The sequence below is a fragment of the Camelus bactrianus genome, chromosome 28 (genome assembly GCF_048773025.1).
Source record: "Camelus bactrianus isolate YW-2024 breed Bactrian camel chromosome 28, ASM4877302v1, whole genome shotgun sequence".
NCBI classification, from domain to species: domain Eukaryota; kingdom Metazoa; phylum Chordata; class Mammalia; order Artiodactyla; family Camelidae; genus Camelus; species Camelus bactrianus.
This window is the reverse complement of record NC_133566.1, coordinates 12,951,825-12,965,580: the sequence shown is the minus strand read 5'-3', so window position 1 is coordinate 12,965,580 and position 13,756 is coordinate 12,951,825. Positions and strand designations below refer to the sequence as shown.

At 39.2% G+C, this 13,756-nt stretch overlaps 1 long non-coding RNA gene across 2 annotated transcripts; it reads left to right on the top strand.

The window, feature by feature from the left end:
- The first annotated feature begins 595 nt into the window (after positions 1 to 595).
- LOC141575426 (uncharacterized) lies at positions 596 to 12,931 on the top strand. Of its 2 annotated transcripts, none has more exons than XR_012503007.1 (4): positions 596 to 672; positions 8,407 to 8,490; positions 8,992 to 9,109; positions 11,631 to 12,931. It is a non-coding gene; the product is annotated as an uncharacterized LOC141575426 (long non-coding RNA). The 2 variants fall into 2 exon arrangements; XR_012503005.1 differs by lacking the exon at positions 596 to 672 and adding an exon at positions 3,815 to 4,344.
- The last annotated feature ends 825 nt before the right edge of the window (positions 12,932 to 13,756 follow it).

Here is a 13,756-nt window from a genome sequence, read left to right as displayed (position 1 = left end):
ATCCTGACATAGATGCCAAAAGGTGGGGAGTTGAAGCCCCTTTCCTGTTGGAGTCATTACACACATGGAAGCCTTTATGTTCAGACCCATCCATACAAATAAGACAAGAAAAATCAATGATTTGATGTACTTTGTCTTATTTATAATGAGTTTTGGTGAACTTGGATGAAATTATTTGCAAGAAGTTTTGGAAATAATGTTTTACAATTCACAACCCAAGGAAGTTTTTAGCTGCCTGCTCCCCACCCCATTTTAACTACTCTGCTGCTTCCTGAGCAGTGTTACGGTCTCAAGTTCATGTGAAATTTCAGAACAAAAAAAGAAGAAAAAGATGCACAAGATCCTGGGTTCAATACCCAGGAATTCCATTAAAAAAAAAAAAAAAAGACACAGTCAAAGCTATAGGAAAAGAGAGGCAATCAGAGTAGATCAGACTCAAAGGGACATTCAAAACTAGAAGATGGTGATTATGCACCTTCAAAATTCCAGGGGAAATTATTTCTAAACCAAAATTCTACCAACCATCCGTCGAGGGTGAGGGTAGAGGGAAATCTCTCAACCTTAACCTTACCTTTCACCTTCCATGTTTTTTCTTAAGGAATGCTGTGCTCTACCAAAATGAGGGAGTGAGCCAAGCAAACACAGGACCCAGGAATAGATTCTCCAACCCAGGTGAGAGGGAAGGGCGTCCCCAGCCGTCAGGGTCCCGTGGGGACCGCAGAGCATCAGGCCTGGTGTACCACCAGGGCAAGCTGAAACAGGAGGACAGAGGGTTGCAGAAGGGCTGGCCCCAAGGGAAAAAAATGAAACTGATATGTGGCCTACTATGTTTGATCAGACTGAGAGGCGATCGACATATCGGGAGATTTATAAGAATTGAGATAAATTAGTGATTGGTGTACCAAAATCTAAATAGAAAAATAAAGACTGCTATTATTCTTTTAGGGAAGAAAAATAAAACGTTGAACAAGAAAGAAAATGTACTTATAGTACACCACATGGCTAAGCTTTGAGTAATGTTTCCATAACCATAGTAATACATATACTGGGTACTGATTTCTGCATCATAGAATATATTTATTTACATCGGGAGGGAAGTATAATGTAGGTGACCTCATTGTTTTCTCCTACAGAAGGGAGACAAAGGATAATATCAGAGCAGAAAAAAAAAAAAAGAAATAGCAGCATAAGCAAGTTATTAAAAATATGGAGGCAAAAATCAAAATAAACAATTAAACTAGTGAAACTGGGAACCTCTTGAAATAGGAATCACTGGTGCGCAGGCTGCACGGGGGCTGCTGCTTTTGTTACAAGCTCATAAAACAATTTCACTGTCGAACGTATGTGTATAACTTTAAAAATTAGAATTTTCTAAAGAGAAGGAGAAAGATAGGTATCCTTAGGTGTCTAGAGACACGAGCACGTTGAATGATGCAGGATCTGACATATTTCAAAATCCTGATCACATAGGACTCAGCCACCCACCAGTCCCCGGGGGGCATCCCAGCCTATCCAGACCTGCCTCTGGTGCTTCCTTCCAAGATTCTGTTTCACTAAAGGCAGATGATTTCTCTTTGGAGGTTTATACGCAGTGACCAGAATGTATGCTCCAGCTATAGGACTCTCTTTTTTAGCACGAGAAAGAAATGCGTAGGTTACCAGCGAATGAACTAAATGTTATATTTAGCTGGGAAGATAACATATCCCTAATGTCTGGATTTATCAAAACAAATTCCAGATGGCAGGCAAGCCATAGAGAGGGGGCCATCTGCTAAGTTACAGCAGGGCTCATTTTTTCTTAAAGGTGAAAAGTAGTGAATGTCAAAACTTCTGATGGTGGAAATATATCTGTTTCTACTACTAGAGGAAGCTACCCTGAGCCGCACATCCTACATGTGCTAATTTAAGTATGTGTCACGGCACGCGCTTTCAAATAACTGAATGATTAGCTCTGTTTAAAAAAAAACACACTTGGGGAACAGAATAAGATTTCAGTGTCTACCTGCTAAACATATACTGCATGGAGACAGCTGTTGACATTAATAAAACCATTTAACAGACTACAATTACACAAATTATTTGAAGATAGAAACCAGTTAAAACCGGCACAATTTTTTTTTTTCCAACATGATTTAAGGTGTTGCTGCCATTTTTGATGGAGCTCAGCAGCGGTATTTTTAGCGCATTGTTTGTTTAACAGGATGTTTCTTGCATATACGTTCTTCTCTTCCCTTCTCACTGGTCTCTCTGAAACGAATCATTACATGCCTGTGTTTTCCACCAGGTTTCCACCTCCCCACAACCCCACCCCTGGGCCCCCCTTGCACACAACTGCTGGCTTAATCTTCTTTAAACATGGCTCTGTTTATGTAACTTCCCAGCTCAAAAAGCAGTCGCTACTTCTCCAGTGTCCAGGCGTGCTCACCGACACCCCCACTTTCCCACCCTGCCCCTCATTGTGGATCCCCCATCTCCCCAGGCTGCAGCCAGGCTCTCCTCCCCAAGAACCGGATGGAGCTCCGTCTCCCACCTCAGAGCGTTTGGCAGGGTCCCCGATTTTCTCTGATGGGCCCAACAGCCTTCTCCCCAGGAAGTCTGGATGTCAGTCTGTCTATTGTGAACTGAATCCAACATGCCACGTCCACAAGAAGACAAGGATTCCTCTAACACATAGGTTCTGCGGCTGAGCCCACCTCCAGGCCCACTTCCAGGGGTGATGCCATTAACCCAGATCTCATGTGATGGAAAATGTGGGTCAGCCTCATTGGTAGTCTCAGTAATGGCCTCCCAGAGATGTCCTAATTCCCGGAACCCGTGACTATGTTACATTACACGGCAAAAGAGACTTTGCAGGTGTGACTGAGCTAAGGGTCTTAGGAAGCGGAGAGGATCCTGGGTTAACCCAGGTGGGCCCAATGTAATCACACGGGTCTTTATAAGAGGGAGTCAGGAAGGTCGGAGTTGGAGAAGAGGATGTGATGATGGAGGCAGAGGTTGGAGAGAAAGAGAGATGTTGGCTTTGACGATGAAAGGAAGGAACCAAGAGCCAAGGGATGGAGGCAGCTTCTAGAAGCTGGAAAAGATAAGGAATCGATTGTTCCCTAGATCTTCCAGGAGGAACCAAGCTTGCCTCCACCTTAACTTTAGCCTGGGAAGATTGATGTGGACTTGGACCTCCAGAACCGTAAGAGAATAATGCTGTGTTGTTTTAGGCCACTCTTTTGGTCATCTGTTCGGCATCCACAGGAACCTGATACAACCTCTGCAGGCTGTCCTGGGTCCAGCCCTAATCGTCCTAGCCTGCACTCACCTCTCCGAGGGCCCTTTGTGAGGTCCCGGCAGGCTTATGCTGAGACTGATGTTGGTTAAGACCTGCTCTGGTCCAATACATGAACCACGAGTCCCATGTGGCTATTTATATTTAACTCATGTAAAATAAAACATTCAGTGCCTTTGCTATCCTAGCCACATTTTTAAGTGTTTAAGAGCTACCCGTGCTAGTGGCTGTTGAACTGGACAGTGAAGACACAGAATAACTCCATCACCACGGCAAGTTCTACGGGACAGTGCTGGTTTTAGAGGTATGCTATGCACCAGTAGTTTTTATAAGCTACTGAACCCTTTAATCGATCTGGTTTTACCTTTACCCCACTGGGCTATGCGGTAAATGGTGTAAGTCTCTTGGGGGACCTTCTAAGCCAGGAAAACAGGGCTTAAAAGTGGCTGAAGTGAACACACCTGGGTAAGTGTGCATCCTGGGATGCTCAAAGCCCATGCACCCAACCCCACTGTTGGAGTCGGGGGAGAGGAGGTCTTGAGCAAAGCCAGGGAGGTCCCTCCAGGGCAGCCCCCAGTCCTGGGTCTTGGCCACAGGTCGGCCCTTTGACTCCAGAGAGCACATCTGTTTTTCGAATTGCTACGGAAGTCTGTCCTCAGAGTTAAATGATAAAAACATTCTTTGCTATTTTCTTCTAATAAGCTCATTTTACTTTAAAACTTCCTTTAATACATCCAAAATTTATTTTTGTGTATCATGTGAGATAGTGATCTAAGTTATTTTCTTCCATGGATAGCAAATGTCTTATCATTTTCCCCCCACTAATTGGAAATGCCACTTGGGTCTTGTAATAAATTCCCACGTAGAAACAGATGTTTTTCTATTTATCTAGTTCTGCACAACTGTTTTGACCCACCTTCACTTGTTACAGCTTTGCAGTTTATTTTGCCGTCTAACAGGGGATTCCCGTCCGCTTGCCCTTGTGTTTCAGTATTTTATTTGTTCTTTTGTTTCCTCTTCCTGATGCACTTCAGAAGCAGTTGGCCAAGGGTCACCTAAATATCCAGGTAATATTTTGTTAGGATTATTTTGGATTTAGATTAATAAGATCATTGACATCTTAAAAAAAAAAACAAAAACCAAAACGGAGTCTCTTGACTGAAGAACAAGATCGGCTGTTTGTTTATTTAGGTGTTTAATTTTGCACTTCTTTAAGGTTTTACACGTGTCTTCATTTCACTGTAAGTCAACTTACAATGCACTCGTGAGCAGTCAAAATGCATTAGTTGTTGCTAATGTGAAAAGGTTTTATTCCCCCATGGATTTTTAAATTGCTTAGTATCAGTATGTAGGACTGCTGATTTTGTGCTTGGCTCCCTTGCTGAACTCTCTTTCTGTTTTAATAGTCTTTCTGCTGATTCTTTGAGATTTTTTAGATACACTATCGTATTACCTATAAACCAAGACAGTTTTTCCTCTTTTACCGCTGGTGTGTTTATCTCTTACTTCTTTCTCTTGGCCTAACTCACTGGAATGTCCCGCACACTGTGAACAGTAGTGGTAACCGCTGGTATCTCTGTAACCGCTGGCTTTCCTATTGAAATATTTCTATAATCTCACCGTTAAGTGTAATGTTTAGTAAAGACAATTTCGTTCTTGTTCTCGTTTGCTCAGAAAGAGATGTTGAAATCTAACCAAAATGTTGTTTTATATTTGAGATGATTATATTGTTTTTTTCCTCCTTTAAATTATAAGCATTGAATTGTAATAACAGATTTTTTGATATTGAACTAGACTTCTATTTCCGGAATAAACCCTATTTGGTCAGTCACGTTGATACGAGCCTTTAAGTACACTAAGTTTCTTTGAGTTTTGTCCAGCTGGGTTTATGTTAGCCTTGTAGGATGATCTGGGAAAGCTTCCATCTTTTTCTAGACTCTAGAACGTTTATCTGTCCTACAGGTCTGGGAGAAATTTGCAGTAATTGAGATAAATAGCTTTTTAGAGGTAAAATGTTCACAACTTTAACTTCTTCTAGAGCAATTGGTCTATTCTGTTTTCCTGCCTCTTTAAAAGTCTCTTTAACTCTGATGTTCTTTCCATCATTATACGCAGTGGCCAAAATGTGGAAACAGCTCATGTCCATCAACAAATGACTGGATCAGGGGAGGGAATAGCTCAGTGGTAGAGGGCTTGCCTAGCTAAGCCCAAGGTCCTAGGTTCAATCCTCAGTGCCTCCATTTAAAAAATAAATAAGTTAATAAAATTTAACTACCCCCCCCCAATTATACAGTGCTGTGTGTCAACTACATCTCAGTAAAACTGGAAGGAAAAACAATTTAATAAATAAATAAAGTTGTTTTAAAAAAAGAATATGAATGGATAAACAAAATGTTGTCTATACATACAATAGGATATTATTCACCCATAAAAAAGAATAAATTTGTGATACATGCTACAACATGGATGAGCCTTAAAAACATGCTATGTGAAATAAGCCAGTTACAAAAAGATAAACATTGTATGAAATATTTAGAATAGGCAGATCCAATAGAGACAAAAAGTAAAGTAGAGGTTCCCAGGGGCTGGAAGAAGAAGGTATGGGAGACATTGCTTTTATGGTTACAGTTTCTGTTTGGATGATGGAAAAGATGAGGAAATAGAGATTAATGATGGTTACACAACAGTGTGAATGAAATCAACACAACTGAATTGTACACTGAAAATGGTTAAAGTGATATATTTTATGTCACACATATTTTATCACAATGAAAATTTTCTTAACCCCACATAAAGTGCTTTTTGTTTAAAAAAGTTTATTTGGGGGAATTTATATTTATTTCCCTAGAATATTTTCCATTTCCTCTAGATGTTTATATGTATTAGTATGAATTTATAGTTTTGTTCATTTCCTTAATTTTATTTATTTCTATGTCTTTCCTTCTTTGCTATTCGGGTTTGCCAAAAGCTTGTCTATTATATTGACTCTCCCTTCCCCCCCAAGGAAATAGATTTTGGTTTTATTGATTAAAGTATGTTCTTTTTTCTTTTCAATTAATTCTTCTTATTATCTTTACAAATTTCTTCTTTTAGGAGTTATTTCCTCATCTTTTTTAGCTTCCTGTTGTTGTACAGTCCCCTCACTGTCCTTTCAAAATAACTCACAATTTTAGCTATTTATTATTTTTTATCCTGGGGGTTAAATATTGTTTAAAATCTGCAAACAAGTTGATTTCTTCTTTGCTACCTTTTTGTTGCTGCTTATTTCTAATTTTACTGCCCTTATGGCCAGAGAATATATCTGATTGTATGGTTTGTATTTTTAGAGCTATGTAGACATTTTCTGTGTAAACTAATTCATAGTGGCTTTTATGAGTGTTCTGAGATCAACTGAAAAGAAATATATGTAAATAATATATGTACGTGTATGTGTGTGTGTGTGTGTATGTGTATATATATTATATATATATATATATACACACACACATAGCAAAGATTTATGTCAGAGAATAATTTGCCTATGTTTTCTTCTAGATTTATTATGTCTTGTCTTTAAGTCATTAAGCCATTTTGAGTTTATTTTTGTGTATGGAGTTGGGGAGTGTTCTAACTTCATTGATTTACATGCAGCTGTCTGGTTTTCTGAACACCACTTGCTGAAGAGACTGTCTTTTCTCCATTGTATATTCTTGCCTCCTTTGTCAAGGATTAATTGACCATAGGTCTGTGGGTTTATTTCTGGGTTCTCTGTTCTGTTTCATTGATCTGTATGTCTGCTTTTATGCCAGTACCCTGCTGTTTTGATTACTATAGCTCTGTAGTATTGTCTGAAGCCTGAGAGGGTTTCTCCTCCAGCTTCGTTCTTTTTCTTCATTATTTCTTCGGCAATTCTGGGTCTTTTGTGATTCCATATACATTTTAGGATTGTTTGTTCTAGTTCTGTGAAAAATGTCCTGGTAATTTGATAGGGATCTCATTAAATCTGTAGATTGCCTTGGGCAGTATGGCCATTTAAGTGATATTGATTCTTCCAATCCAAAAGCATGGGATAGTGGCCCTGAATTTTAAACAAGATTTGCCTGTTTTTGTTTTGCCACCAATGCAGTCCTATTCACTCTTTGTCTTCTAGGAATTCCCAAAATTTTTGGACCATGAAAATTATTCTTGTGTATGTGTGTGTTTAAATGTGTGTTGTTCTGTTTTAGTTATTTCTTTAATGGAGAGAGGGATAAAAGATGTCTTCTTTCCTTCAGTTTACTTGATTCAGTACTCTCTACTTCACTTTTGAAACACGTTCTTTGCTTCTGAAACACGGCAAGGAGGGAAGAGGAAAGAGGGTACATTTTTGGGCAAATTGCCTCCTCACAGCCACTCCCAACAGGCTTAACTGAGGGGCCTTTATCATCAGTCTCATGGTCCACACCCAGTGAAGACTGACGCCTGCTCAGACCAGTTACCTAGCTTTTTGATCTCTGAGTACACTCTCCCTTTCGGTTTGAACTTTCCATTTGCTGCTCTCCTTCAACCTGCCTTTCAGTTAACTTAAATGGTCAAAGTTTCAAGTAGCCTACTTTCTCCTATACAGAAGATCATCCAAGACACTAATTTGCATTAAAATGTTAGGAATTTAATATATCTTCCCTTCCAGTAAAACGTATACTTTGAAAATGACGAATGAAGGAAAGCCATGCTCACCCTAAGGGGTTGCTGTGGACTGAATGCTTGTGCTCCCTGCAAAATTCATATGTTGAAATCCTAATGCCAGTGTGATAGTATTAGGAGAAGGCACCTTTGGAAGGCATCTAGGTCACAAGGGTGGTGCCTGATGAATGGGATTAGCACCCTAATAAAAAGATGTGAGAGTTTGAGATTTGCAAATATTAACTACTATATATAAACATAGATAAAAAACTGAATTTCTTCTGTATAGCACAGGAAACTATATTCCATATCTTGTAGTAATCTTTAATGAGAAAGACTATGAAAAGGAATATATGGATGTATATGGATGACCAGGACATTATGCTGTCTACCAGAAATGGACACATTGTAACTGACTATAGTTCAATTAAAAAAAAAGAAGATGTGAGAATACTTGCTTCTCCTCTGTCTGCTCTTTCTGCCTTTAGGACACAGTGAGAAGCCAGCAGCCTGCAATCTAAAAAGAGGACCTGACTGCTCGCACTTTGATTTGACTTCCAGCCTCCAGCACTGTAAGAAATACATTTCTGTTGGTTATAAGTTACCCAGTCTATGATGTTTGGCTATAGCAGCCAAGCTAGGCCAGGGGTCAGTAGGTAATAGTGGCACTTCAGGTACTTAGAGGAAGAGATTTTCAGTGCACAATTTTCAGACCACTGCTGCTTTGCCTGTTCATAAAGATAGCCCTGCCTCCTACAAATGGGCCCCACTAGCAGCTCTGATCAAGTCTGCAATGCGAACTGTTGACGCTCATTTATTTTCTCTCTTTATTCCTTTGTAGTCAAAGATAATAATGCTGAACTATTACTATTTCAGAAAAAAAGTCAGTGTGGCCCCCTGGATATTTGTTGGAGTGACCTGCAGTTAGTTATAAATGGGCACCTTTGAGAGGGTGGAGGGCATGGTGGGTGGGTGGACAAAGGAGGGATTTCATTTTTACTTCAATTTCTTCTGACTTTTCTCCAGAAATGACACACAAGCCCCACTCCTTGCTTTGTTATCTGTCCTCACAGGAATTTTCCTAGAAGGAGATGAGCCCATTCTGCACACCTGGGGCTGGGATGGTTCAATCACGCAGAAGTGGTCAGTCTACCCGGCAGCATCACTCGCTGAGCTGTGCACATGAAACAGGTCAATTACTTTGGATAATTCTCCCCAATTATTGGCTCCCTTCACATTGGGTGGCAAGTACCTTAATATCTCGTCCTGATTCTAAGCCTTTCCTGCCACTTTGGAAGTTTGAACAACTCCCTTCATTTTCACTTAAGTACTTCGGTGATCCTGAACGAGAGAACTCTGTCGTCTCCTCCCCTCATTCTAGGTTCTTCCTACTTTACCGTTTTGATTCCTGCCAAAAATATCAGTGTTTGTTTTTAACTGAGGTATAACACACAGTCACATGCACTAATCGTAAAGTGTGCCTCATGATGAATTTTCACATTTGTTTATGACCCACCAGCCACAGCAAGTCATGGAACAGCAGCCACGATGGGCCCACCCAATGGTTGTACTATTATTAAGTTTAGAATGAGTAAGACACCACAGTAGTGTCACATGAGGTGAAAGTTGCAGAATTCTGCCACTGCTTAGAATTAGAAAAGTCAGGAAAAACTCAGAGTTGCTGTAATATTACTAACTTTGCCTGCTCTTGCTTGAGCCACCTCTGCAGGAACACCATGACAAAAATATTTTTAATGTTAATTTAACATGCTTTATTATCTATACATGAAAACATAAACCATTACAGCCTCAGTGTTAGCCATACTTTATTACTCATCCCCGAGTCAGAGTCAAAGAGTCAGGGGTCGACAGGCTCTCTCCCCTCCTAGATATTTGATAAAGTTTAGATTGTGTCTGTATGTGTGTGTGTCACATATTAAATACATGTGAAGTGAGCCTTTTTGGAGGGAGCTGGGCAAAATATACCAAGAACCTTACAGGTGCTCCTAGTCTTTGACTTCGCAAGTCCCCCTCTAGGAACTTATCCTTAATGAAATTACGAGCATACGTGGTATTTAAAACAGTGACTGATTAGAAACAGCCTAACTACCCAACACCATAAGGTTGGTTAAATAAATTACAATTATAGTCAATACAACCATTAAAAATTAGCTTGTAACAGGGTATTTAATGACGTGGAAATTGTCATAATATGTGAAGTGAAAAGAAGTAGGTAACAATACAATTCCAATTACATTAAAACACACACACGGAGGCATAGGACAAAACACAAAGGAGATAGATTAAGTATTAATGATTGTTGTTGTGTAGCACAGGGAACTATATTCAATATCTGGTAGTAATTTATGGTGAAAAAGATTATGAAAACGAATATAGGTATGTTCCGATATGACTGAAGTATTGTGCCGTACACCAGAAATTGACACAACATTGTAAACTGACTATACCTCAATAAAAAAAAAGTATTAATGGTTGTTGGTAAGGATTATAGGTGAGTTTTATTTTTTCTATTCTGTATTTTCTTTTTTTTTTTTTAATTAAACTATAGTCAGTTTACAATGTTGTGTCAATTTCTGGTGTACAGCATAATGTTTCAGTCATCCATATACATACACATATTCATTTTCATATTATTTTTCACTATAGGTTACTACAAATTATTGAATGTAGTTCCCTGTGCTATACAGAAGAAACGTTGTTTATCTATTTTATATACAGTAGTTAGTATCTGCAAATCTCAAACTCCTAATTTATCCCTCCCTTTCTCACTGGTAACCATAAGTTTGTTTTCTATGTCTGTGAGTCCGTTTCTATTTTGTAAATAAGTTTGCCTTTTTTTTTAGATTCCATATATGAGTGATATCACATGGTATTTTTCTTTCTTTTTCTGGCTAACTTTACTTAGAATGATGATCTCTAGGTCCATCCATGTTGCTGCAAATGGCATTTTTATTCTTTTTTATGGCTGAGTAGTATTCCATTGTGTGTGTGTGTGTATCTCACAAATTCTTCATCCACTCATCCGTCAATGGACGTTTAGGTTGTTTCCATGCATTTTCTTTATACTCTGTATACTTTTTTTGTACTTCTGTCTTTTCTTCAATGAATATGCATTATATTTATAATCAGAAGAATATTTTTTTTAAAGTTCCTCTGTTGTGTTAGGGAATTGGATCTTCTAAGACTTGGTTAAAATGCATAAATTACCTAGAACTTACTGGTCAGAAGCAGCGGTTGTCCTCATGAATCTGTTTTCTGATCCTGGACTTGCTACTTTCTAAAGGTGCAGTTGTGGCTAAATTGACTTCATGTGTCTCGCTCTCTGTTTTCTGGTCTGTGAAATTGGGATAAGGGGAGTTTGCTCTACGGGGTTGTGTGAGGCTTAAGTGAAACCAGGCAGGTTCGGTGCTGAGCAGTGTGTCTGTCACCTGTCAACTCCCAAGTGGGGGTGGCCAGTAGTAGTGATAGTGATGCTGGGATGGGAGAGCCGCCGCATTCTGCCGCAGTGACCCTTGTCCCATCAGCATGCAGGTAGTTTGTCCCTGCAACTGTGGCATCTTCTTGCAGAGCAGAGGAGTCAGGAGTGGTGGAGGCTGAGGACCCAGGAGATGCAGAGCTGGTGGGGGGGCCCGCCTGGCCCACAGTCCTGCACACAAAGTGGGGAGAAATAACCTTCTTTATGTCCCCACAGAAATCTTGAGAGGAAAACTGCCCCACTTCAACTTTTCTGACCTGTAATGTTCAGAGTAGCCAAACGCCAGCTGCCGGGAGAACAACACATCCTCGTTTCCTGACTTGTGTGTCGTGAAGTTTCATTGTCCTGACGCAGCTTTGCAGTTCATTTCCTTAGCTTGTTAGGCACAAAGCGTTCCCCACAAAAAAAATGGAAATAAAGGGGAAAACCACACAATGGGATACACATGCGGATCTGAAGATGTCACTGAGTGTCTCATAAGTACTCATTATATAAATGCATGCGTGTAACAAGTGAAATACCTATTTTTGCTTCCAAAGGCACCCAGCAGCAATGTAATCGTACTTAGAAAATGTAAAGCCATGCTTGCTTTACCTGTGCCACACTGTGTTCCTTTATTTATATTTTTATGTCAAGCCATTCTACCAAACTTAGCAAAAGACAGCATTCTTTCGAAAAATTAAACATTCTTACGTTTCAGTTTTTAAAAAAATGATAGTATTTCTAGCAACGCTGGGGATAAAAGTCACAAAGAATAGTTCAAAGCCTGTAAGACACTATTTAAAAATGTTTGGCTCATTCGTAAATAGCCTAACCAAACCCAAGATTACTCAATGCTGAAAAAAATATTCCTCTGTCTTTACAACAAGCAAAATTAATTTCTATTTGGACGTATTTCTACTTTAGTTTTCTTCTTTTTTCCCTGTCATCTTTTTACATATTTGTAAGAAGGCCTGAGACATTTTTTTACAATCTAAGGTAATTCTTCATAGTGTTTTGCAGACTGAAGCCATTCATTACAGAACTCAGTCCATTTGAAAATTACAGTGTAAATAAAAGTAACTTGTAGCTAATGGTTAGAAGAGAGTTTTGTGTGATTTTTTTTTTTAATTTGGGTGGATTAACACAGTGCTATGAACTCAGTATGTGCCCAATAAACACACATTAGAAAGTGGAGGGGTGGGTATGGCATAGCTCAGTGGCAGAAAACATGCTTAGTTCCTGGGTTCAATCCCCAGCACCTCCAATAAAAAAATAAAAAACAAACAAACAAACCTAATTACCTTTCCCCAGTCAAAAAAAAGAAAAAAAAAGAAAAAAAAATGAGAGTGGTGGCAAGAGAAAGGGTGAAGTGTTAGTTTAAGGACCACTTTCCTAAACTTACCCACATGCTAAAATGTGGAAACTGCTCCATCAAAATAAGAAAGAATAATGGTCTTCAAGTTCCGTAAATACATCAAAATTGTTAAATTACTGTTATAGATTGAACTGTGCTCCCACCTAAAAAAAGGTTTGTCAAATTCCTAACCCTCAGTATCTCAGAATGTGTCTTTATTTGGAAATAAGGTCATTGCAGATGTCATTAGTTAAGGGTAGCCATAGTGGAGTAGCTGGGCCCTTAATCCAGTGTGACTGGGGTCCTTTCAAGAAGACGGCTACGTGAAGACTCTGATACCCGAGGAGGATGCCGTGTGACTGGAGACATGTAGCTGTCAGCCAGGGCCCACCGAAGACTGGCCGCCACCACTGATGAAGGCCGGACTCCCCTGCTGGTTTGGAAAAAAGCGTGGCCTGCCAACACCTCATCTGCAGACTTCTGGCCTTCAAAACTGTAAGACAAGACATTTCTGCTGTTTTAAGTCACCCAGATTGTGGTGCTTTTTTAGGTCAGTTCTAGGAAACTAATGTCATTACTTTATTTCATTTTATTTTAAAATTTCTTTATGTTCTTTATGTCATAAAATAAGACATGCTCATAAGAGGACATTTGTAGGATCACATGTCCTGAAAGAAGGAAAAAAACAGTTTTCATCAGTCACAGACTACTAAAATTTGATATATTTCTTCCCAGTTTTTCCTATGATTAGTTTTGATGTAGCTATGACAATAATCTCATACCAGTTCTAATTACAGCTCATACCATTTCTAATTAAAATGACAACATACATTTCTCTGTTATGACACACTTTTTGTCAGGATCCTTTAAGTTTTTCAACATAAGCAACATAAGCAGTTGGGCAACTCGATTTTATAATTCTATTTTCATTATTTTAGTCAGTCTTTTGGCGCTAAGGAATTAAAAATGTCTTTGATTATCTTGTCAATTCTCTCTAAAGTGTGCT